The sequence below is a fragment of the Cavia porcellus genome, unplaced genomic scaffold (assembly GCF_034190915.1).
Source record: "Cavia porcellus strain 051 isolate PalLab524CR breed Dunkin Hartley unplaced genomic scaffold, mCavPor4.1 scaffold_22, whole genome shotgun sequence".
Taxonomy (NCBI): Eukaryota; Metazoa; Chordata; class Mammalia; order Rodentia; family Caviidae; genus Cavia; species Cavia porcellus.
The window spans coordinates 33,598,006-33,625,428 of NW_026947505.1; the positions used below are offsets into that span (position 1 = coordinate 33,598,006).

The window sequence follows — 27,423 nt, forward strand, 5'->3', positions numbered from 1 at the left end:
TATTAATACAAGTTTGTCATACATAATGGTAATATTCATCACAGGGAATTTGTACCTGTACATAATACTTCTTTTTTCCTATTTCTCTCTTGTCCTTTCAATGCTTCTTCCTTTCTCTATTCATATATCTTTGTTTCCATCTTTTCCTTTATTTTTTAATTTTTTTATTTTAAAGAGGGTAAAATTAAATAGAACAAAACATCATAAAGAAGCAATTTTAAGAAACATGGATTTCAAAGCAATATTGTCTCTTGTTTTCTTATCTATCTATCATATTGTCTCTTGTTTTCTTCCAAATTGTTGTCCACATCTTCACACACAGTGAATACATACTGAACATTATAGTACTAAATTAACATTGTAGTACTAAATTAATCAGAACAGGATGATGAATGCTTTTTAGGTCTTCAAGACCAAACAATGGGGAATTCAACAATGGCTGCTAATGTCTCTCGTTCTCTTCAAAGTATCTGTCCATATCTTTATGTATGCTGAAATTAAAATAAGGCTATACTAATATCACTCTGAACAGTGAATAGTAGTGTTGCTAGATTTCATATCATAATGCTACATAATTAGCACTGAGTATCTTAGTGTCTCTTCTTCTTCAGAGTATCTGTTCATTACATCGTGCATTATATAGTCTGTTTCCATAACTGTTAACAAATTCTCCACACATGTGAATCTCTACATGTATACCTATCCTTTCTGTATTATAGGGGAAAATAGATCAAAACAAGACAACAAACAAATTCCTAGAAAAACATGAAACGAAAAAGACATATAAAATCACAATATTAGGTGATCTACAGTAGTTACTATGCAGTCTCTTGTTATTTTCAATAGAATTGTCTACATTATCAGACATAATATAATTGAACATAGCATTACAGAGCAATTTTAATAAAAACACAACATTGGAGACATTGTAGGACTTCAAAAGCAGTTAATAATCCAACCGTAATGAGTATCTCATTGCATCTTGTCATCTTCAGAGTAGTTGCCTCCACTCCTAGACTTGATACTATCAAGCATACCAAATTTGAATAAAATCAGTCTAACAAACCAGATTCAAATAAGATCAGTTATAGTAAGACAATGCAAGTAATATAGGGCTTCAGTTTAAGTTAATAGGAATTAATGATATTTACCATGGTATATCCTGCTATTTTTGGGATAGCTGTCTGTGCCCTGAAGTCTAGTATGAGTAGACAGACCGGAACAAAATATAATCAAACTAAACAGAGTGATAAGACTACTGTGGCTTTTAAATCCTGATACACTATTAACAATGTCCTCTGCCTTCCTTTTTTAGGCAATCCTTCCTTTTCCCTTTTTCAGGGTGCTTTGTATATTTTGGGTCCCACTAACTTCTTTAGTTTTTTAGATTAGGGGAGCAATCTGTTATCTATTTAAGTGGTGTTGAAACTTTTTACCACTGTCTGCCCTGTTCATTGAGGCCTCGCTGCCACTGTTGCTGGAATCCTGGTATTTTTTTTCTATCTCTCTGTAGAATGTCCTTCAGTATTTTTTGTAGGGTTGGATTGGTGGCCATGAACTCCCACAGTTCCTCCTTGTCTTGGAAACATCTTGTTTCTCCATGAATTTTAAGAGACAGTTTTTCAGGGTATATCAATCTGGGTTGGAGGTTATTTTCTTTCAGGGCTTGGACTATTTCACTCCAGACTCTTCTTGATTTGATTGTTTGTGTTGAGAAGTCTGTCATTATTTTGATGGATTTTCCCTTATAGAAAATCTGTTTCTTTTCTCTGACTGCTTTTAATATTCTGTTCTTGTGGTGAATTTCTGGGATCTTGATTATTATATGTCTGGGTGTAGATCTGATTTGGTTGTAGTTGGCTGGAGTTCTGTATGCCTCATTTATCTGGATATCATTTCTTTTTCCTATGATTGGGAAGTTTTCCTTAATTATTTCTGTGAATAGCCTTTGTAATTCATTTGTGGTTACACCTGCTTCTTCGCTCACATTTTTTATTCTTAAGTTGTAGATCCTCTTGTCGTCTTCTAGGCTTTGTATTGTTACTTCCTGGTTACTTGTTATTTTTAAGAGGTCTTTTCTTTCACAATCACACATTGCAAATCTATCTTCAAATTTTGAAAGGCTAATGTTAGTTTCTTTGAGGCATTTTGCCAGCTTTCAATGGAGTTTTAATTTCCTGGTAATCTCTTTGGATCTGTTTCATGTATTCTAGATTTTGTTTATACTCTTCACCAAAGGTTTTTCTTCTTTTTCTGGGCTCCTCTATTCTTCCATCTGTATCTTCTTGAGAAGGGCTTAGCATTTCTTCTATTAATCTTTTTATATCTTGTCTCACTTGGATTAGAATTTCAGTTTTAAGTTCGTCTATGAGGTCACGAAGGTATTTCTTCATGTCTGCTGGTGTTGTGGCAAAATTGAATGATTGCTGCACTGGATCTCTTCTGTATTTACTTCTCCTGGACTTATTTTCCCAGGGTCAGTGGCTGGAGGCTTTTTCTTATTTCTTTCTCTTGTCATGTTTCTGGTTTCTTTCAGACAGGTGTGTGGTGGAGGTCTCAGGCCCTCTCCATATTGCTTATGGTTTTTCTAAAGCATGCTGGCTGGGGGCTTGCTGCCTTCCCCAGTTTGCTGTTATCTGAGGTGCATGCAGGAACTGTGGGCTGGCCCCTGTCCTCTGAGCCAGTCAACCGGTGAGTGCCTTCATCACATTAGTCTGTGCTGTGCCAACATCACAGGTTCAGGACAGTTTCATCCCTGGCTATTGGGTCCTGACCAGGGGCGTGACCCAGCCCAAGCAGATCCCACCAGTCCTCTCTGGGCCAGGGGCAACTGACTGATGCCACTGCATTTCTGGGTTCAGGCCTGTCCTACCCAACTCCAGTAGGTCCTCCAGCCAGCCCCATGTGCAGGGGGAACCAATTTCCAGCACTCACCATGAATTAATGCAGCTGTCCACCTTGGCTCCACTCTATGCTGTGCCGCGTCCTTCCGCCAAAGGCCCGGGACTCACCAACTCCCAATTTCGGAGGCTGCAGCTTCCGTGCAACCGTGAATCTTCTGACTCCACGACACGCCCAGCACGGCGTGGGACCAGTGCCAGTGAGTGTGTCTGGTTCCAGTCTTTCATTCATGTTTTTCCTACCTTTCTTTCTTTTTTTCCTCTCTCAGTTTCTTCCTGGGTCATGAGAATCCCTCTCCTTTCATCTGGTCTTCTCCATGTTGTTAAATTCTAGCATCTGAGTTGTTTTTCTCAGAGAAGCTCTCTACCCAGCTACCTATCAAGATGCCATCTTCAGAACTCTCCCCTTCCACTTTTAGTTTTCAGTTGTGTTTTGTCTTGTGTCTAGATGTCCCTCCAAAGCCTCATGAAGTCTCAATGGGACTTTTCCGAGGTGACTGTTTCTGGGATGTGTGATGCTGGGATTCCCATCTTTTTTTTTTTTTTCTACTATCTTTTTAAAAAATCCTTTTTCCTTACTTTTCTTTCCCCCACTGCATCCCTCGTTCATCTTTCCATTTGAACAAGTTCTTTACTTCCCAATATCCATTCTCCATTTTGCTTCCTATTTATTCTTTGAGTTCTCACAAAAAAGAAACAATGTAATAAACTTGCATGTCTGGTTTATTTCACTTAAAATTATGGTCTCGGGGTGCATCTGTTTATCTAAAAATGTCTGATTCATCCTTCTTTATGGCAATGTAGTATTCAATTGTACATTAATACCACATTTTCTTTACCCATGTTTATCCTTTATTCATCTGTTGATGGCTCTATGGACTATTTGCAAAGTGATCCCCTGTTCCAAAAAGACAACAAAACAAAACAAAACAAATAAAGCAGCTTATTTAAATCAGCAAAAGTAGGAAGTGGTCTAAGGGATATACCTGCATGTATGTTTGAGTGTGTAGGATGGAAATTCATATTACTGAGCTTTTGTTGGATCATTGAACGGCACTGTCTGCAATGTCATTATATGAATGTATACTTTATATGCTTTAATTTTATAATTTGGACAACTGTTTCTAAGATGACAATATGTAACCTATTAACAAGTGATATCTTACTGTATTTTTTTTCTTGAAATTCTGTATTATTTGTACCCTTTTACTGCTATGTTTTTTTTATTTCCTTTCTTTTTTTTCTCTTTAAATAAAAATAAATAAATAAATCAGCCAAAGTAAGATGGGAGATGGAAAAGAAAAGTAAGGGAAACAAGATGAGTGTGGAAATAGGAGGAAGGAAAAGAAAGAAATTTAAAATAGGAATGAATATTATATATTATCCTTAGTATTTTTAGTATTTTCTGACTTCTAGTGTATACATACTGGCCCCTTGATCTTGGAATTTAAAATTGGCTTTGTTTCTCGGTGCAGGCTTGGGATTTTATAGGCCTCATCCAGAAAGTGCAAGCAGCCAGGGAGCCTCAGTGTACTGTGTGTGGCTTGCTGAAGGTCTGCCCAGCATACTCCACCCAGCCAGGGAGCCTGTGTGTGTTGCTTGGGACCTGCTAATGCCTGCCTAATGACCCACCACTCAGCTGGGAAAACCCCATCCAGTATGGACAGCCATTGCCAACTCAGGAAACAACTGTAAGTTTGTATTCAGCTGCCCCTGAGGAACACAAGAAAATGACAAAGCAAAAGAGAAAAATGCAATCTCAAGCCACCAGTCCATCCCAAACAAGTCCAGGAGACATAGACATAGAAGAAAGTGTAAGTCATATACCTGAAACTTTGAAATCATTGCAACTGAAATAAACAACTCCATGAAGCTGTAAGGAAATCAGATAAGAAATAATCTCCAAGGTAAAAAAAGAAATTATAAACACAATGAAAGAAATGAACACATCTAAGGAAGACAAAGTTAAAAACATAAAGGAGCACTGGAAAGCAATGAAAACCTTGAATGAACAATATAAGAAAGAATTAGAATGCATGAAACAGATTCAAAGAGATATCCAGGAAATCAAAAATTCCATCAAAAGCTGGCAAAACTGCTTGAATGAGTGGGAAGATAGACTTTCAGACCTTGAAGACAAGATTGTAGCTAGTGACCAGGTAAGGAAAGATCTCCTAAACATAACAAAGAACCAGGAAATAGTAATTCAGCAGTTGCAAGATGATGTAAAGAAAAACAATATAAGATTGATAGGTATAAATAAAAAAGATGACAATACAAATGATATAAGGAAGACTATTTACAGAAGTAATAGCAGAAAGCTTCCTAGGAATGGGAAAAGAGACTGACATACAGATAAGTGAAGCATACAGAATTCCGATTAGCCATAACCAAAATAAATTTATGCCCAGACATATAATAATCAACATCCCTGAATTTCAGCATAAGAACAAAATATTAAAAGCTGTTAGAAAAAAGAAACAAATAACCTACAAAGGAAAGCTCATCAGAATCACAGAAGACTTCTCAACACTAAATAATGAAGTCAAGAACAGCATGGAGTGAAGTATTTCAAATTCTAAATGAAAATGACTCCCAACCCAGATTGATGTACCCTGCAAAACTATCTTTCAAAATCGATGAAAAAAGGAGATCCTTCCATGACCAAGAACAACTGAATAACTTCATGACCACCAAACCAACCCTATAAAGAGTACTGAAAGATATTCTAGATAGACATAAAAATAACTACAATTTCAAGAACAACAACAAAAAACAATCACCAAGCAGGGCAGAAAATTAAAGAGAGGAGAAAGGTAAAGAACTAACAGCAGAATGATAACATGACAAAAACTTGTGAATCTATATCACTTACAACTGTTAATGTAAATTACCTCAGTTCACCAAGTAAAAGAAACAGACTGCTAGAATGAATCAAGAAACAACATCCAACCATATTCTTTATATAAGAAATCATTTAACCCCAAAGGGAAATTCATAGACTGAAAGTCAAAAGATGAGAAGCAATACTTTTTGCTACAGGAACCCAAAGAAAGGCAAGAGTAGCTATTCTGTTTGCAAACAATGTGAACTTCAAAGAATGATCAAAAGAGTTAAAGAAGGATACTAAATACTGGTTAGGGGAAAACTTCAAGAGGAAGACATTACAATCTTAAATACACATGCACCAAATAAGGGAGCACCTGCCTATATTAGATAAATATTAATAGACATGAAAAATCAAATAAGCAATAATATAGTTATAACAGGAAACCTTAACATCCCACTGTCACAAAAAAACAGATCAACCAGACAAAAAATAAGCAAAGAAACAGAACTGAACAAACTTGTGAGCAAATGGACTTAGTAGATGTGCACAGAATATTCCACCCAAGAACATCAAAACACACATTCTTCTCAGCTACACATGAGAAATTCTCTAAAGTAGACCCTATACTAACCCATAGAAATGCTTAAGTAAATGCAAAAGAATTGAAATTATCCCATGCATATTATCTGATCATAGTGTCATGAAACTAGAAATTAAGGACAAAAAAAACTGCAAAAGCTCCATAAACACATAGAAATTAAATAATACTCTCCAGAATAATCAATGGGTCACAGAGGAAATTAAAGAATAAATTAAACAATCTCTACAAGCCAATAAAAATTCAAATACAATTTACTGGAACCTGTGAGATGCAATGAAAGCATTCCTCAGAGGGAAATCCATTGCAGTGAACTCACACACCAGGTAAACAGAATGAGCACAAATAAACAACCTTATGCTACACTTCAAACATAGAAAAAGAAGAGCAAGTCAAGCCCAAAGCCCAAATAAGGGAGGGAATTATAAAGATCAGAGCAGAAATGAACACAATTGAGACTAAGAAAACATACAAAGAATTAACGAGTTGAAGTGTTGGTTCTTTGAAAGAATAAATAAAATTGATAAACCCCTAACCAATCTTATCAAAAAAAGAAAAGAAAAAACTCAAATTCATGCAACAAGGAATGAAAAGGGTGAAATCACTACAGACCTTGTGGAAATACAGAAAATCATCTATACCTACTTTGAAAACCCTTACTCTGATAGGTTTGGTAACCCAGCAAAAACAGACAGATTTCTAGAAACATATGAATTACCAAAGCTGAATCAAGATGATATAAAATTGCTGAATAGCCTAATTTCATGAAATCAAAAATGTAATTAGAACCATACTGCCTGTGGCCCCTCCAGGGGGAGAACCACCAGCATCTTCTGAGATACATGCCATGTTGGAACTTAGGATGCTGGGAAACCAAGCAACCAGCTTGCCTCCCTGGTAAGCAGCTGTGGTGTTGCAGGATGCAGCCCCTCCAGAGGGAGAACCACCCAGCATCTCCCAAGATCCATGCCATGTTGGAACGTAGGGTACTGGGAAACCAAGCAACCAGCCTGCCTCCCTACTAAGCAATAGTGAGCCTACCGGTTCATGGGCTGAGAGTCAAACATCCCACTTCCGCTGCCCCCTATTAGCAAATGGGAACCAAAGATCGGAGTGTCCCTTGGGAGGTTGACCATATGCAATATAGCAAATAAGGGGGATTTTCTTCTACCATCTCTTTAAGGCAAATATTTTTACTACTGTTTTGCTTTATTCTGCGCTACTCAATATTCTGTTTTGCTAAGTGCTATAATGTTCTTTATTTCATTTTATTTTGCCATACATGATTGAAAGAACAACTATTGTGAAGTTAACGAGATATATTGTGATACCTATTACTGTTATCCTGGTAACCTGCTGTGAAGTTCTGTACCAATTTCACTACACTGTCTCAATTGGCTTTGTTCTGTCTTGTTCTGTGGTATTTTACTACCTTAAAAATAAAAAATAAAAAAATAGAACCATACTAACAAACCCAGGTCCAGATGGATACACAGCTGACTGCCAATAGTCCTCAAACTCTTTAATGAAATTGAAAGGGAAGCAATTTTCCCTAACTCATTCCTGGAAGCAAGTTTTACTAACCAGAGAAACCAGAGAAAGATCTAATCAAAAAGGAGAACTATAGACCAATCTCCCTAATGATTATAGACGCAAAGATGCTCAATAAAATACTGGCAAACAGAATGCAGCAAATCATCAAGAAGATTATACACCATGACTAAGTGGGATTTATCTCAGGAATGCAGGGATAGTTCAACATGTGCAAATCAATAAATGTTATACACTATCACATCAACAGAGCCACAGACAAAAGTCAAACGATCATCTCAATGGATGCAGAAAAAGATTTGATAAAGTTCACCACTCCTTTATGATTTAATAAAACTATGGAAAATTGGATCAGATGGTCTTTACCTCAATCTAATAAAGCCATCTATGTTAAACCAACTGCTAACATCCTAGTAAATGGACAAAAACTGAAAACTTTCAACCTAAATGAGGAACAAGATAATGATGTCCATTGTCACCACTCCTATTCAGTATAGTTCTACAAACATTAGCCAGAGCAAATTAGACAAGAGAGAGAAATAAAAGGAATACGGATAGGAAAAGAAAAAATTAAATATCGTTATTTGCAGGTGACATGATACTCTACATAGAAGACCCCCAAAACTCCACTGAAAGTCTTCCAGATCTGTTAATCAAATTCAGTAATGTAGCTGGACACAAAGTTAACGCTCAAAAATCAATAGCATTTCTCTATACAAACAACAAACCCACTGAGAAAGAAACCGCACCTTTCATAATAGGATCCAAAAAATGGAATACTTAGAAATTCATCTAATAAAGCAATTAAAAGATATATACATTGAAAATCATATACCCTGAAAAAAGAATTTGAAAAGGATCTCAAAAAATGGAAAGACATTCCTTGTCCATGGATAGGAACAATAAACATTGTGAAAATGGCCATTCTGCCAAAATTGTTATATAGATTTAATGCAATTCCAATCCAAATACTATTAGCACATATCACAGACTTAGAGAAATCATCCCTAAGATTCATCTGGAATGGAAGAGACCTAGAATAGCAAAGGGAATCCTGGGTTACAAAGTCAAGGCAGGAGGGATCACAATCCCCGATTTGAAATTATACTACAAGCTATTGTCATAAAATCAGCATGTTTCTGGAACAAAACCAGACCTGAAGACCAGTGGAATAAATTAAAAGATGCAGCCACAACTACAAACACCTTCAGCCACCTTATCTTTGACAAAGAAGCCAAACATGTTCACTAGAAGAAAGATAGCCTCTTTAACAAGTGGTGCTGGAAAAACTGGCTCTCCACATGCTGAAAACTAATACTAGGCCCCTGTCTATCACCATACACTAAAGTCAAAATAGATCAATGATCTAAATATTAAAACAGGAACACTAAATCTTCTGGAAGACAAAGTAGGTGGAAATCTTGAAGACATAGAGGTAGGCAGAGAATTTATGAACAAAAATCAAATGCACTGGAAATACTTCCCAGAATCAACAATTGGGATCTCATCTTATTAAAAAGATTTTGCATGTCAAAAGAAATCTCCAATAGAGTGAAAAGAAAACTCACAAATTTGGAAAAAAATCTTAGTCAACTGTCCCTCAGACAAAAGACTTCTATCTAGAACACATAAAGAATTTTTTAAAATCAGGCACTCAAAATTCAAAGACCAAATCCAAAAATGGGCATCTGAGATGAATACATACTTCTCAGCTGTAAAAGTAATGTGACATCTTTATTAGTGATTAAGCTTAATGTAATCAGTAACGTTGAAGGCAGCTGGAGCTCTGGATTTTTAAAAAATTTCTAGAATATAAGCAATGCAAAAACAAATTACAAGTCTATTGATACTGCAGACCCCACCTGCAGTATATCACAATGCCCACATCTATTCCATCCAAAATAGGTGACTTCAAAGAACCCTAGGAAATAAAATACCTTCGGACAGTACTAACAGAAACTTATTCTATTTGAAAATATCTTGGGTAACAGTCTTGTTAACCTGCTATCCCAATATGCTATATCACAATAAAATGATCATTCAAAATGACATGGATGAGCACATATATAGTCTGCTATAAAATCCACTTTGAGATTGAAAACATAATTTAATCCTTCACAGTTCCCTCTCTTATCATCACTTTGCCTTGGCCAGGGTAGATACTTACACTTTCATGTTGAACATTCCCAGTGAAACTCTTGCTTCAGTGAAATGAATGTCCGCCTGCTGCTAGTTTTGCATCTGAGTTTCGTGCATACTTGGAAACGTGTCTGGTCGGGTTTCAACCATTTCCATCTAGCCGTATCAACACCTGGCCTGGGAAAGAAATTCAGTAGCCCTGTTTTTGCTTACTTCTGAAGAGTTCCTCCTATCTTCCTCTCCTTCCTAGTCCTCTGCCAGTTCCAACCTGGAAATTCAGACTGAAGTTCTGATAAGGAAGAATCTCATCCCCCAGCCCCAGCACGCTGAACCTTCCTTAGCAGGACACCATACTGATGCTGCCTTGGGAGAGCCCCAAACAGGTTCCCGGAGTTCATCACACCTGCAGGCCTGAGGGCATACCACTGGACAGAACTGTTGTTCCCATAGACATCTGTCTTGAATCACATCCATGACCTTGGTGATGCCTGGCTCTTGACAATAATGTGTGCTGGCAGTTTTGAAGTTTCAGAATAGTCTATTGGCCAAGGTCTCTTTCCCTATCTCTCTCACACCACACTTTGTGAGGAGCTATCAAGTCAAGCTAACATATTTCGAGTTTCGTCCAAAGCCCTTTCTATCCCTAGGACCCAGATGTAAATCCCTGGGTGCTAATGAGAGACTGGCACAAAATTGTGTCCCAAATTACTTCTCACACTGGTAATGAGGGCTTTGTGACAGCATCAAGGTGGTTGTGCCTGTTTTTTTCTTCCCTTGCAATGAGTTATCTTCTAGGAAGTGTTTTCATCTCTCCAAGCAGTTTTATGACCCCAGGCTTTCTCTTTTCCAAACATGACTGTGGAGTCTGAATTCCAGGGGTGGCCACATCTTTGTCTCAGGAGATACTTCTTTGACTCTGAAAAAAAAAAACTCTATTTGGGATTTAGAATGAGATGGCTCATTCTTGATCAGTGACAGGTGGATATCTCAAGGACAAATGAAGAAGGCAGAAGGAACTAAAGAGCCCGAGATAGTTCTCAAACTACAAAAGCTAAATTAAATCTAAGAAAATGAAACTTAGCGTGTTGCTCTCATTTCAGAGAGCGTCAGTTGGTGGTTAAAGTGTATATGTGTGTGTGTGTGTGTGTGTGTATATATATATATATATATATATATATATATATGTATATATATATACATGAATATATATACATATATATGAATATATGTACAAATGTATATATGAATATGTATTAATGGCCTTTGATCATATATATAATGGCTTTTGATACAATTTATATTTTATAAATTTTTGCTCAATTTTATACTAAACTTATAGGTTACTTTTAGCCAATTTGCAAATTTCTTTTCTGAGTTATCCCAGGAAGATTAATTATAGGCCTTAAAAGTAATTGAAGTATTTCTGTGCAACTTTAAAAATCTACCCAAAATTCAAATTCTGAGAAATAATATGTTCTTTTGCAACACACACACACATACAAACACTAACAGAATAACACACACAGAATATCCCACGTACATGCATATTATAAAATATAGAGTTGTTAGAGAACATTCTTGGGATTTGGGATGCTCACTAATCTCCTGTTGTTCCCCTCTAACTAATGGGAGGTCACAGAATGCAAGCAGAATCAGGAGGGACAGTGTGGCTCCCTTCTGCTCCAGAACTTTTGGCTTCCCCTGCAGTCACGGGCAGTGCAGCTGGAGAGTTTCAGACAGCAGCTTCCCTTCCAGCTGACCTCGCCACACAAGAAGGTGGAGCCCAGAGGATGCAGAGACATGAGCTGCTCTCTGACGTTGGCTCCGTGGCTACAGGGGCTCTGTTCAAAGCCTGTTGGACTTTCCGTCTCGCTAGCCAAGAAAGTCTGCACCTTTTTCCAAAGAGAGGGGCTAGTGAACACGTCAAAAGAATTGAAAAATCTTCCTTGCTAATGTACACTGGAAATGACAGACACATTGGTAGAAAAGGGACATTCTCATTTTAGGCATTTAAAATAGTTCAAGGAAAAAAAATTTCTCTTTACAGGACAGATAATGAAGACACAAGATCAGTTTGAATATTTTATGTAAGATAATGGAGAGTCAGATAAGTGGAAAAAGACCATTTTAAAAGCAATTGTAGTGTTAAAAAAAAAAAACTATCTGAAGCACCCTATTTTTTTGTTGGTTTTTTGTTTTTGTTTTTGTCTTTGTCTTTGGGAACAGGATCTTACCATGTAGCCCAGGCTGGCCTTGAACTCACAGAGATCTGCTTATTTCAGCCTCCCAAGTGCTGGGATTACAGGCATGGACCACCACAGCCAGCTGAATCATTCTGTTTTAAATTGAGAATTTTTAAATTTAAAATTCAGTGTGGATTGTTAGTTGTTAACGGGCACACACGCATACAAACACATGAATTGGCAAACCAAAGGGATCTCTGGGTGATGAGATTAAATATAACATTGTTTTCAGCCTTTGATTTATCTATTTTTTCTTAAGCTTTGCAGTATGTTACTTTCGTAATGGGGTGGGAAGTATGTGTGTGTGTGTTTGTGTGTGTGGGTGGGTGTAGGGTAATCTGATCTAAGAATGGAAATCAAGAAAAAAACAAACTTAAATCATCCCTGTTCTGGGGAAGCCTTGGAGACAGATAAAGCCTGAAGGATAGAGAGGCTGATGCCAGGAAGATTGAGCAAGAGCCTCAGTGCCTAGGAGATGAGAGCCTAGCGCTGGTCACACATCCCCATAAGACACATGGAAGTACACTCAAAGACCCCGCAGGAAATTAAATCACATAAGTGATGACAGCTACAGTCATTCGATTGTTGACATTGGGAGATGTTTACAAGTTGGGCTTTTATAGCCAGTGGATTTTCCCAAAATAATTTTACATGACACTAGTTTATTTTTCCTTGTTAAACATATCTTTTTAACTTAAAAAGTTAGAGGGAGGATGGGAAAGATGTTGGCCAAAGATTACAAAATTTCAAGTTCAAGAGATCTATTGTACAACACAGGGACTATAGTTAATAACAATGGGTTGTAAACTTGAAAATCATTGAGAGAAGATTTTAAGGGTTTTCTTCACCCAAAAATGATTACGTGATGTAATGTATACGTGAAATAGCTTGATGCAATCATTTCAAAAAGTCTGCGTATCTCAAAACATCACGTTGTGTCATATATATATGTTACATATATATCTCACATATAATTTTGTCAATTTAAAATTTAAGAAAACATAATATAGAAATGCATATTTATTTAATAACATATATGTGTCAAAAGGGTAGTTGTCTTGGTTGATTTATCTAAGGAAAATTAATCATCTCCAGCTAGAATCTCAGCCCTACCATTCACTATTGTATACTTGAGAAGGTCACTGAAGCACTCTGAGCTTTGTTTGCTTATCTGTAAAATAGAATTTACAATGCTTATTTTATATGGGAATCAAGAGGCTCATAGAGAATAATACACTAAAACACCAGGTACATAATACCTGAGTTCACTGAGTATAAAGAAATGTTTCCTTGATAAAAATTTACCCATTCATCTTTCCACTTTTAACTACTTTGTTTATTTGTGGTCTTGTAACTTAGGTTTGATATCTAAAGAAAGATTGTTGTTCCTAACAGAGCTCAGCCATCTTCCACTAAATTACATATTTTAGGTCATGAACAAACCCTAAGTATTTAAGCAAAGTAAATACAACCTGAAACATCTAGATATGTAACTATAGGTATTGAAAAATAAGCATTATTATGCCAAATTTGAACTGTTCCTCCTTTATTTTAAGAACAGAAAGAATATTGCTACATTATCATTTGTTCAACAAATAAATTTCCTCTTAGTAGTTGATGATAGAAAAAAATACTATTTATCCTCTAATATATATTTATCTTTCCTTTTAAAATATGTCCTTAAAATTGAAAGATGAATAAAATATATCAATAAATCATTTAGGAGATAAAAATCAGTAATGCAATTTTATTTTCATTGGAGAATATTCACCTTATAAACTTATTCCAAAAAAAAAGCTCAATCAGATATAAGTCATAAAATCAATTATTGAGATGATGTAGGACAATAAAATATCTGAATTTTAGGAAGTTTTGGTAGCCATATTCCTTTTAGTTTTATTCAGAACCATGAAAACTTTTATTCCGTATTTTTCTAAGTGTCTGAATTGCCTGTAATTATGTGAAGAGGCAGGGGACTTCAAGTACTCGAACCAATACAGAATACTTTATTTAAGATCTGGGAATGCAGGGGCTGGGGATTTAGCTCAGCGGCATAAGCGCCTGCCTTGCAAGCAGGCAGTCGTGAGTTCGATCCCTGGTACCTATAAAAACGAAAAAGACAAAAAAAAAAAAGATCTGGGAATGGGCAGCTCTTTGCAACCACAGATCCTCAATGCAGGAAAAGAGGCAACAACCGTACTAAAATTGGGATGACAAGAAAGAGAAGTGAACCATCACACCCCGTTTTCCTTGGTTTACTTCTGAAATTTTCACACACTCCAATGGTTGCATTGCTATTACTTATTCAAAAGAAAACAATTAAATTTCTTTGAAGTGGACATCACAACTTTCCATGTGACTTGATGGGAAAGGTCGCTCAGCAATTTTACTGGGGAGCAGGACCGTGGAAAGTGAGTGGCAGGATCTGGGGGCATAGTAGATTTGGTGAGGCCATGTTGGCTGTTCCCCCTGAGAACTAAGCCCACATCTGTAGGTGGACTCAACTGGTGACCCACGTGTTTCATACTAACATCCGCTACCACTAAAAAAAGGCCTGGTTAGCTTCTAATTCTGAGACCCTCCCACTGTTCTTCTTTAGCCTTCTGCAGTATCTTTGCCTCAGGAAGAGTTTGGATGAGAGAGAGAGAGAGAGAGAGAGACAGACAGACAGAGAGACAGACAGACAGGGACAGACAGAGACAGACAGAGACAGAGACAGACAGAGACAGACAGAGACAGAGACACAGAGAGAGAGACAGAGACACAGAGACACAGAGACACAGAGACAAAACTGATCTTTCTCTTCCAGGGATCTTTGAACTGTTCAAAGACATTGGAGTCCACAAAGGAGGCTCAGAATCACTGTGAATTTTACTTTTGTTCTTTACCATATTAGCACTAACCATCTCTCCAGCGCCTCCCCCATATCCAGCTGGTTGTTGCCCAAGTATCTCAGGGTCCATCCAGAGCCTGCTACGGTGCCCAAGATTCACAGCTGCTGATGCCCCTGGGGGCTTGTCTTCAGAGAGCATCTGTGAAAATATTCCTCATATGGGGCTAATTCATGATGTGATCTACTTGGATTAATCCAATTACCTCCAGGAACAGTGCCCTAAAAATGTTACATAGAGCAAAGAAGGAAAGAGTTGGAAAGTTCTGAAACATAGTCCAGAATGTGAAATAAAACTCTGAAACCACAGGCTTGGGAAGACCCTATGAAAGAAAAGCAGGAAATCTTTTGAATTCCTCTTTCTCAGGCGCTTCTTTACTTATTATTTTGGGATTATTCACTTAGCATTTTTTTTTTCAACAAATGAGCTCAATTCCTTTAAGCCAGCAATAGTCTCCCAGCTGGTTGCCTCCTTTCTCATGTACCATAATTCTGTTCTAAGAAGATGGATATGAGTTGTAATTTTATAGTATGACAATAATATTTCTCTTGTATTCTCTTGCCATACAAACACAAGGGCTATTGGATCATTTTTTGCCTCTGCATAATATATGGTCTTGCCATTCCCAATGCCAAGAGCAACTATGAATGAAATAAGCATGAAACACATCAGTTTTCAAAGCTATTAAAGCCATCAAGCACATTAGCAGGTCCATTACTTTATTTTCCTACAGATGCTTCAATAACAGTGCCCACTGTGATCTCTAGCTTTGAAGAAAATTTAGAGCCATTTCAGTCAGAAGCCATCATGGATGTAGATGGAGGTGAAGTTCACTTGGATCAAACTGAATCATTAATGAACAATAACACAGACTCTAGCTTGCCAGGTGATGCAGGTAAGCCTCAGTGAAAGCTTCATTGTATGTAGCTTGTTGATTTGAAAAAAGAAAAGAGGAAGTGAAATGGAAGACATGAGTCTTATTTTTTCTTTCTGAGACAAGATCTGTGTTGCCCAGGCTGGCCTCAGGTTCACAAGCCCCGAGTGTCTTGTGCTGCAGCGTGGCAATCGCTGGGACTGCAGGTGCGTGCTCCCAGCCCCAGCTGAGAACTTCAGCCTTGGTCTACCTCTCCTCTGCTCTTCAAATCCAGCCATAGAAGCAGAATAGCATGAAACTCTGGAACGATGTAAAATGTTCTTCATTTCCATTTTTAAAATGGGTCAGAAAAGCAAAAATAACCTCTACCTGATGGAGTTATTTTAGAACAAGTCTTAGAAATATTTAGCATAACCTTTTAATTAGTTTATTTCTTAGGATAATGTTAAAAATGTCTCTACTAAAATGTCTCTAAAAATGTCACAGCAGAGGGAAAATTTTCCAAAGTTGCCTTCTGGTAAGATATGCTGTACCTTTAGTGCAATGTCTAGTTTACTCCACAGAGGAAATGCACCAGGATCGGTATTTTTTGTAAATTCTATACCCAAATTAGAAAAGGCTTTCTGTCACAAAAGTGGTATCGTGGTGAGGTGGAGCAACGTCAAATGTTTAAAAATGTGCAAATTATTCTGAGAAAAGTTAAACTTTTCAGTGTAAAAATGTGAACTCTAGCCTCAGGATCAAAGATCCCAGCTTCCTGGTATTTTCTTTGTGATAACGCAGAGCACTTTTGGCTTCAGTGAAAACTTGTTCTTAGTCACAGTGACATCTATTGTCTGCCTGAAAGCTCGGTGGCTTAAGTATGTCATCAGGGAGCCAGATTCTTGCTCTATACGTACTCTGCCAATTTCAGTTTGTGCATTTTAGTTTTTGTACTTGCTACCTCCTCATCACAGCGTGGCTACGGAAGCACTAGACATCTGCAGGGAAAACCTAAAAAGAAGACGGTGCATCCCTGTAACAGTTGGGAGCACAATAAACAGTACAGTTACAAGTCCTCAGAATAGAGACTATATCTATGCCGTGTTTGCATCTCTCATCTTCCCTAAACCAGTAAGGACATAAAATAGATGCTGGAAAATGGTTAAATGAAAGAAGACAAAAATATATATTATATGTAATCATGCTCATCAGTGGATTCTTTTTCTTGGTTTGTTCCTTGAATGCTTTCTCAAATATATGCATTCAGCTCAGAACAAACAACCATACAATATCCATTTGCAAGGTGGATAGAATGACAAACTTAAGATCACCAAGAACAGATCTGCCAAGAAGAAAATGCCTCCTACTGCAAATTCTACTATTTAAAAAGAAACATGAATTAATGTGCATCATCACTGTCCTAGTTCCACAGCTCATCGCTGAAGTTAATTTGCATTTACAACCTTATTTAAAAACCCTTAGGGTTCAAAATAGATGTGACCAGTGCCACAAGTAACTGTGAAAAGCAGAACAATAGTAATATCTTTCTACATCTTTAGGCAGTTATGCCAAATGGTATGTACTTTCATGGCTTTTGACATACAGTTTTGAATTCCTTCCAGAACGCTGTCTGTATAATGGATAGGAATGTCCCTGAACAGAAAAAAAACTGCTATTGATCATCTACTGCTGTGTCAAACATCCTCATTTTTCTTCTTTGACACACTGAAATAAAAGTGTAAACTAGAGAGAAGCCCAGCTACGATCAATAAATACTTATTGCTGAGAGCTTGTTGTGGGTGATTGTTATTTTTAGCTCCCTGCACCTCATCTCCCCATCTCTGTTGCCAGTCAGCAATAGTAGGTCCTGCCCTTGGGGGAATCACCTCTCTGTACAGCCTTATTGGGAAATAGGAGCACCTTTTCTTCCCAGATCTGCTATATTACCTCCCTGAGGGACACAAGCATACCAATAAAATTCCTTGTTCTGAGTTCTGACTTTTTTCTGAACTCTTGGAAACTCACTGGGTGCTGCGGACACTTATCATTCAATGAAAGTAGTTGTATGTGGGCCTACTACTAATCCTTGCTAAGCTTTTCAATAAAAATTGTTTTCTTTCAATATAGCCAGAATAAGTTTCTTCTGCACACACACAAATATGTTGTTTTCTTCAAATTCACAACCACGAATCCCAGAGAGTCAGTGATGTTCGGCTATCTTTTATAACTCCCCAGACAGCCATCTGCCACTGTCTGAATAAGGGTTTCATGCTGCCTGTCTCCATAGTTGTCCTTCCCCAGCTCTCAGCCAGCCACCTTGCCCCTTATGCCTCTTTAAAAAGAGAGACATCAGAATTGAACTTTGTCACAGTCCAGTCATCAGTGTAACAACCTCACCTGCACTGCATCAACTTCTCCATATTTCCTGCATCAGAATTAAAGAACCATCACCTCTCCTCTCAAATACCATGTTGTATCTAGAGGTAGATGATGCACATTATGGAAGGCAAAGCAACAAAATATAAAATGATTGGACTCTAGCAATAGATACAATGGATGTGCAATGGATGACATGATGAACTAACCGTATACCCACCTGCAGGATGGATGCACCAGCCACCCAGCTTCTAGGACTGCTGGAAACTGACTGGTGTACACTGATCTCCCTCTGGGACTTCCTTTAAAGCAGAGAGAGTATCATTGTCTAATGACAGATCCCCTTCCTTGGGTCAGCTGTCACCCAACAGGTCAGTGCAGGGATATAAAGGCTGATGCTTCTTGCTCCAACCTGGGACACACCTGGGGGGCCATCATGGTTCCAGAATGTTCTAAGTAAGAGGCCAAAATCTTTATTGATTGCATCCTGGCTTAACTATTCTCTTGTATGAATCCTATTTTCTTCTCTCCTGAGAGCACTCCTTGACACATTGATTATTAGCAAATCTGTTATCAGAGTCTTTGTGAAGAAATTGGCTACCAGCAGTTACTGTCTGAGATTCAGAAGTGGTCTGAGAGGGCAGGCTCTAAAATGAGACTTTGGGGGGCTGGGGATTTAGCTCAACAGCATAAGCACCTGCCTTGCAAGCAGGCAGTCGTGAGTTTGATCCCTGGTATCGATAAAAAGGAAAAAAGACAAAAAAAAAAGAGACTTTGGAGTTAAAATGAAATTTTGATTTGTAGATATGTAGAGATAAAAGTCTCATCACTACTGTGAGCTACTGGTGGATCCTAGCAAATAGCATCTAGAAAATAATGTACTGTGATGAAGTCCCAGCAGGTGCAATATTGAGGCATTTGTGAGAGAAGAAGTATAAGAGGTCTGAAACAGGAAAGCTATTGTTAGGGTCAGTGATGCTCTGGAGGCAGAAAATTAAAGGCTGAAATAAATTAATTAGTAGTTAAGGGCTCTAGGTAAGAAACAGAGCACATTTTTGGCTATTTACATATAGTCTATACACCAATATTCTTTATAATGATAATATAAAGTACTATACGGGCATATATATGTCTTGGTTATTTTTCTCTCATTGCTGAGACAAAATACCCAATGCTCAAAATTAAGGAAAGAAAATTTTATTTAGCTCACAATTTGTGGAGGTTTCAGCCCATAATCTGCTGGGTTTAAGACAAGGTGGCTCACGGCAGAGGGCAACAATTCATGGTGGCTGGAAGATAGCAAAAACAATAAGAACAAAAAAGAGAATGAGAAAAAAACTCTTTATGTCCCTTATATTGAATGTAAGCCACCTACTCTAGGGTGGATGTAACACTCACACTTATAATCCCAGCATTGAACCAGAAATCAATCACAAACTCTAGAAGCCTGCCCCCATTCCTGTATGACGCTTTGGAGGGGCCATCCAGACACAAAACATAACAGTATATAATACATTATATGTATGTGTATCTATTCCTGCAACCAAAGGGCACAAGGAGATGAACAGTAAGTCAAGGATTTGGTTCTATGAGATGCAGCACTCTATAGCAGGTTGAATTCTCAACCTCTTCAAGTCATGCCAAGGCCAGTGACTTCTGAGGAAAGAATGGGACCTTTAAAATGGAATTTGGACATCAGGGCCACATTTGAAACGCTTGAATCTCTAGATCCCCGTAAACTCTTTTTGGGCCCCAGAAATGGCTACTGATTCAAGATTAGCATTTCCCTTTGCTTTAGGTGATGCCTCAAGAACTCTACAAGACAACTTGTGCCACTATTTGTGTCATTTTAAGGAAGACATAATGCTAGAAAACTTAAAATGAGGGAAAACCTACCTAGTCTTTACATGGCATTTTCTTTATAGCAAATATCTGCCTCATCTCAAAAAGATAAACAATCAAAAGCCTAAAGCTCACCATTCCTCATTATGATGATGCAATGTAATGCATTTTTGTAGTAATTCAATCCTTTAAAAATCTACAAAACTCTATTTTATGACCCAGTATTGTTGGGAGCCGCGTCTGTGATAGCTCGCCTTGCACGGCGGACGTGCGGCCTGCGGTAAAGAGCAAAGCCTGAGGTAGATTACCCCTCCCATCGAATATGTTAGTTTCCTGCTTACCGCGTAAACAACCCGCTCAACAATATAGTCTGCCTGGCAACTGATGATGTTAGCCAATCAGCTTGCCTTGCTTACTTTAACATGATTGGACACTGTACCCGTATATATACCGGTGCCACCCCTGGGCGGAAGAAGAAGCCAGGTAGAAGCCCAGAAGTAAAAGCCCAAAAGGAGCCGCGGAGAGCGGACCGGTAGAGGCTTTGGGGCAGACTGAAGCACAAAAGGAGCCGCGGGGAGCGGACCAGAGGAGGCTTCAGCTGGGAGAACCCAGGGCAGGCTGTACGGAGAAGAAAAATAAAAAGAAAAGGTTGTCCACTACCAGACTTTGTCGTGTGTCCTTCCTGCCGGCCGGGAGCGGACATCGACATTTGGAGGCCCGCCCGGGGACTGATCACCCCCGAGACGTGGAAGTGGACAACGCTCCAGTACAGAGCTGCGAGACAGGTGAGTTGGGGATAAGCCTGGGCTCTGGGTGGCGCGCACCTACAGGGCTTTTAGACTCCCCTCAGGCTCACGCGTAAGTGGCGGATTCCTTGGGCCTCACGCGGTGAGTAACATATTAAAAGATGGGAAACATGTTAGGTAGCAACACTAAGAGCGAGGGTGGTTGTGGAGAAAGCTCTCAAGAGCTTACAAAAGTACGCAGGGTATTTGAGCAGGCCCAGTCAGGGAGCTCCCGAGAGGGGTCCGTCAAGGGGAACAAGGATGCTAAGGAGAAGGACGGGGCTCTAGCCTCGGAGTCGTCTGACTCCGAGGACGAGGGAAAGTTGAATGGCAAGGAGGCCAAAGAGACCAGCTGTCAGGAGCCTAAATCGCTCAATAAGGAGTCGCAGGGTTCTTTTCCAGCGTTGCCCCGCGAATTGCGCTCTGCTCAACCTGGTCTGCGGAGGAGTAGAGAGCTCCTGAGCGCTCCCCGGCGTGAGAGGGAGGCGATTCCTCGCCACGAGGCGGCCGCCTGGGAGCTCCCTCCCCTTTCGCCAGAACAGGAAGTGATGCACGGGCCCCCATTTTCCGCCCAATCACGGCCGCTGTCTTATTCTCCGCCGCCGGCGGGTCGGTATTTTTACAGGCGGCTTTGGCAGGGGGGACGCTTGTCTCATGAGGTACATCCACCTGGGATAGATAGTGGCCCCTACGGGATATTTCCTGTACAAGTAGCTATGGGCCAGGGACGCAATGCATGGGAGCCTTTTGAGATAAAGCAGATTAGAGAACTTAAAAATGCAGTTACAACCTTTGGGCCGACTGCGCCTTACACCATTGCCATGCTGGAGAATCTGTCTTCTGGGCCCCTCACCCCCGCGGACTGGATTCAGCTGGCAAAGGCGTGTCTGCCCTCGGGCAGTTACCTGGATTGGCGAGCCTGGTACGCAGAGTTCTCTGCAGAGCAGGCTGAGAGAAACGCCAATCGGGGAAACCGGGGGTGGAACAAGGAAATGCTTATGGGAGAAGGTCGGCACGCTGATGACCAGACCCAGTTCCCCGGCGCTCTCTGGCGGGGAGGAGATAGAGAGCCATCCGCTCCGCCCTGGAGCTCTTCTCCAGAAGCGGCTCCCCACCGAGAGGCCGCTACAGGGAACCCTCCCTTCTCTCAGCCGGCACAGGAAGTGACGCCCCGTTCCACTCTGTCTCGACCGCCGTCCTATGATTTTCATGGGCGGCTACTCTGCCGAGCAGGCTGAGAAAAACGCCGGTCGAGGAAACGGGGGCTGGGGATTTAGCTTAGCGGCATAAGCGCCTGCCTTGTAAGCAGGCAATCGCCAGTTCGATCCCTGGTACCAATAAAAAAAAAAAAAAAAAAAAAAAAAAAAAAAAAAAAAAAACGAAAAAGATAAAAATAAAAAATAAAAAATAAAAAACAAAAAGGGGGAGTAAGCCAAGGCCTGCCTCCAAAGGCGCGGTTATCTATGGCAGGACAATGGATGGGCCCGGATCCAGTGGTCAGCTGGAACCGAGGCGCGGTTTGTGTTTTCCCACAGGAATCGGGACGAGAACCACTGTGGATACCGGAGAGACTGACACGGGCAACAAAGCCCTCGACTGAAGATCAGACCTGCCCTACTGGAGATCCATCACAGACCAACCAATAAGATGAATAGAAATAGCGGTAGCCCGAAATGGACAAGAAGATCCTCAGGCATATGCATGGCTTGCTCAATTGGCCCACGACCGAGTCTAGATATGGCGGGCATCCCTCATTCTCCTCCATAAGGTGACAATACACAGCAGGGTAGGTGAGTCAATGACGGGTAAGAGCGTGCCTCCCCAGCACGACTCGACCTAAGCCAGGCCCTACCCCATCCTGCACGTAAGCCGCTGGACTGTTAGATGCTGCCTAGGTCTAAATTTCTCTCCGAGGGGATTTCTTTACGGAGAGGAAATGAGTGCAAGCTTGTGTGCATCCAGGTTCCGTCCAGTTTGTGCCTGGCCCTAGAAAAAGGACGAGGGCCTCAGGGCCTTGGCAGACCATGGCATGGCCAACCAGGGTCTAAGCCAAGGACCTACGGTGGACCTACACATAGGGCATAAGCCTCTGCACCCAGTCCAGGAAGGGCTACGATGCGCACATTCATAAAAAATAAAATAGGGGGAGATGTTGGGAGCCGCGTCTGTGATAGCTCGCCTTGCGCGGCGGACGTGCGGCCTGTGGTAAAGAGCAAAGCCTGAGGTAGATTACCCCTCCCATCGAATATGTTAGTTTCCTGCTTACCGCGTAAACAACCCGCTCAACAATATAGTCTGCCTGGCAACTGATGATGTTAGCCAATCAGCTTGCCTTGCTTACTTTAACATGATTGGACACTGTACCCGTATATATACCGGTGCCACCCCTGGGCGGAAGAAGAAGCCAGGTAGAAGCCCAGAAGTAAAAGCCCAAAAGGAGCCGCGGAGAGCGGACCGGTAGAGGCTTTGGGGCAGACTGAAGCACAAAAGGAGCCGCGGGGAGCGGACCAGAGGAGGCTTCAGCTGGGAGAACCCAGGGCAGGCTGTACGGAGAAGGAAAATAAAAAGAAAAGGTTGTCCACTACCAGACTTTGTCGTGTGTCCTTCCTGCCGGCCGGGAGCGGACATCGACACAGTATATAATACATCTCCAGAATATTCTATGCACACTTGAGAAGAATATATATTCCACTATTCTTAGATGAAATATTCTCTTGTCTGATTAGCTATACTCTTATTGAAATCTTCTATTTCCTTATTACATTCCACCTAGGTTATTCTAGTTATTAAAATTGGAGTGTGGAAGTCTCCAACTATTACTGTTGCATTGCCTAGTTCCTCATTGAATTTGTTAGTTACTTCTTCCTATACTGGGGGAGCTATGTTTTTGGATTATATGAATATCTATGATCATAATACCTTTCCAATGTTGACATCATTATAAAATATCCCTTTTTGACTCGCAATATTTTTGTTTTAAATTCTTGTTGCAGCTTTCTCATGACAGTTGTTTGCATGGTTTATAATTTCCTACCTATTACTTTTAATATGTTTCTGTACTGCATTTAGATCTCAAATCAGGTCCTTAGCATAACTGTGTTTTTGTTATTATCCAAACTGATAATGAATTATTATCTACTGAACTATTAAAACTATTGAATTGTTTAATCTTTTACATTAAATGTCATTGCTGATAAGGTAGGACTTACATACGGTACCTGATTTTTGTTTTCTATATGTCTAATATGCATTTAATTCCTCTGTTCCTTTTTATACTGCCTTCTTTTATATTGAATGGATATTTTTGTGTAATATTATAATTCCTTTAATAACTTTAAAATTATGTATTTATTTATCTATTATACATATTTTCCCTTTTGTGTAGGACTTACAATGTGTGTGTGTGTGTGTGTGTGTGCGCGCATGTGCATGTAGTAGGGATTGAAGCCAGGGCCTTGTACATGACATAAAAGGCAAGCACTGTGACACTGAGTCATATCACTAGTCCTATAATATAATTTATCAAAATGTAAATTCGGTATTGTCTTGTTGCTGAGACAAAATATTTGACACCCAAAATGAAGGAAAGAAAGTTTTATTTATTTTACAGTTTGTGGATGTTTCAGTCCTTAATCAGCTGGCTCCAAGGCAGGGTGGCATGGCACTGGGGCGACACTTCAAAGCTGCAAAAGACAGCAAAGCAGCAAGAGCAAAATGGGGATGAGCAAGCCTCCTTTTCTTCCTTTATATTGTAAACAGGGTACACCTCTCATGTGAATGTAGCACTCACACCAGCTCCGTGCCCTCCTCTTGCACAGGCTCAGAATGTTTGAAAAATAAAGATCTCAGTTCCTTGCTGAGTCTCTTAGTTAAACTTCTAAACTTCTCTAATTGACACAGTGTATCAAACATATCTGGTATTACTTTATTGCAGTGAAATATAGAAACTTGCTCCTGTGTAGCTTTAATAGTTCCCCACTCTTTTAAAGTCTTAATAGTTTAAACAGGCAGGCATATTTATTCCATACCCAATATTCTATTAAAGTTATCACTTTATATAATCATAAGTATTTTAAATAAATATTTCATTTTTGTTGGTACATGTTTGTAGTACATAATGATGCATTCCTTGTGTGGAGCTGGTACATAACACCTCTTAATTGTTTCTGGCACTTCTCTCTCTTCTCCTTTCCCCTCACCTAGCCCTCTATCTTTTGGTCCTCTTCCCTTTGGCAAAAAGTTGATCTATTTTCTATTATTTCTATTATTATTCTTTTATTTTGCTTATTTATTTGTGCTTTAAGTTTAAATTATTTATTTATACAGCTTGCTATCTAAAACTTCATATTTACCATTTATGATTTTTTAAAATTTTATTTTAGAGAGAATAAAACCAAGAAGATAAAACAGAATAAAGTCAATCAAAACACAGACAGTGTGACACAGGATTTCAAAACAAGATAACAGGAAATAAAAAATAGTTACAATAATGCCTCTTGTTGTCTTCAAAGATAGCTGCCCGTACTTTTAGACATAGTAAAACCAAATAAAACAGAAACACAATAGAATCAGTAAAAACAAAACAAAGAATGCAATACAGGACTTCAAAACAAGATAATAGTAAACTCAAAATGGTTACTATAATATATCTTGTTATTTTTTAAAAATTTTATTTAAGGAGAAAAAAAACAGAAAAAGGGTACAAGTTATACAGAATTTCAGAAAAAACAAACAGTAGGAAATCACTAGTTAATAGATTACATATTGTCATCTTAGAAATAGTTGTTCAAGTTACAAAATTAAAGCATATAAAGTGGACATTCAAACAGTGAGATTGCAAACAGTTCTGTTCAATGATCCAACAAAACTCAGTAATATGGTTATCTATCTTATATACTTAAATATATATGCAGTTATATCCTTTAGAGCACTTTCTTTTCCTCTCTTTTGTACAATGACAATTAAACATTTTGGGTTTTATTACTCCCACATTTCTTATTACTTTTTTGAAGAGAATAAAACCAAATGTAACATAACAAAACAGTCAGTCAAATCAAAAGGATGGACATAGTACATAATGTAAAAACAGAATACAAGGTGATCAACAATGGTTACCATAATGCCTCTTGTTATCTTAAAAAGAATTGCCTATATCATTAGTTATAATAAAATTGAACAAAACAGTAAAGAACAAAACCAATAAAACCACAACATTGGAGACATTACAGGACTTCAAAAGAAGATAATAGTCAAACCAGAATGGGTGTCATAATGAATCTTATTGTCATCACAGTTGTTGCCTATACTCTCAAACTTGGTAGTATCAAGCAAAACAGAATAGAGGAAAATCAGTCAAAACAAGATGGTGAGAGCAATACAGGGTTTCAAATCAAGTTAATAGGGAATCAAAGTGGGTTACTGTAATATATCCTGCTATTTTTTATTTATTTTTCCCTTAATTAAAAAGATAAAAGTAAATAATAAAAAAGTAGATTGAGGTAAAAGAGGACATAACAACAAAACAGCACAGGGCAAAGCATAACCATTTAAGCAAAATAGTGTTTCACCACCAGATATCCCGACATAAAAGTAGTTACCATAGTGTCTCTTTCCTTGAAATCTTTGAGTATAACTTCGTATACTGTAGCATCAAACATATCAAGACAATGTAGAACCATTCAAGAGAATGACAGTATCACAGGGTATTTAGAACCAACTAACAGAAAATGAACAACGGTTTCTGTATAATCTTCTTGTCTATAAAAGTTTTTGTTTATATTATCACATATAATAAAATCCAATAAGATACAACCTGTTAAGACCGATGGAGACAGAAGAACAAAAGCTTGATGGGACTTCAAAACAAGATGATATTGAATCAGCACTAGCTATTATGATGTCTTATTTTGTATTTTTGAAATAGCTGCCCATACCATCAGATACAACAGAATCAAACAAGATAAAACAGAATAAAACCTCACCACATAAAACAATGAGAATGATGCAGGATTTCAAAACAAGATAATAGGGAGTTAACAATGGCCACCACCTTCAGAAGGATTCCCCATATATGCTATATTGCATATTGTTATTCTCTTAATAGATGATCAAACTGCAAAGTTAGGGAAACACTAGACACTACAAGCATTAAGTTATATGTTACCTTATTAGCTATCAGCATAGCCTGTGTGTCTCTGGATCAGCTGGTCACTTATGGGGCAAGGGAGGAACACTGGCTCTTCTTGTCTCCTTGCCTGTGTGCCAGAAGGGGTTGGCGTCTGGCTTTGCCTCAGTCAGCCCGCTCATGGTGACAACTCACAGGAGATTTTAGCTTCTTGTTGACTTCTTGTTCTCTCCTCCTTCATGGTCCACAAATCACCATTTATAGTTCCCTTTCTTTTCCTCTTGTAGA

General features: G+C 38.9%; 1 long non-coding RNA gene across 1 annotated transcript; it reads right to left on the minus strand.

Annotated features, from left to right (window-relative positions):
* Positions 1-27,423, minus strand: LOC134472103 (uncharacterized). The gene is made up of 3 exons (XR_010041945.1): positions 27,175-27,423; positions 10,047-10,934; positions 1-3,798 (listed from the first exon to the last, which is right to left on the minus strand). It is a non-coding gene; the product is annotated as an uncharacterized LOC134472103 (long non-coding RNA).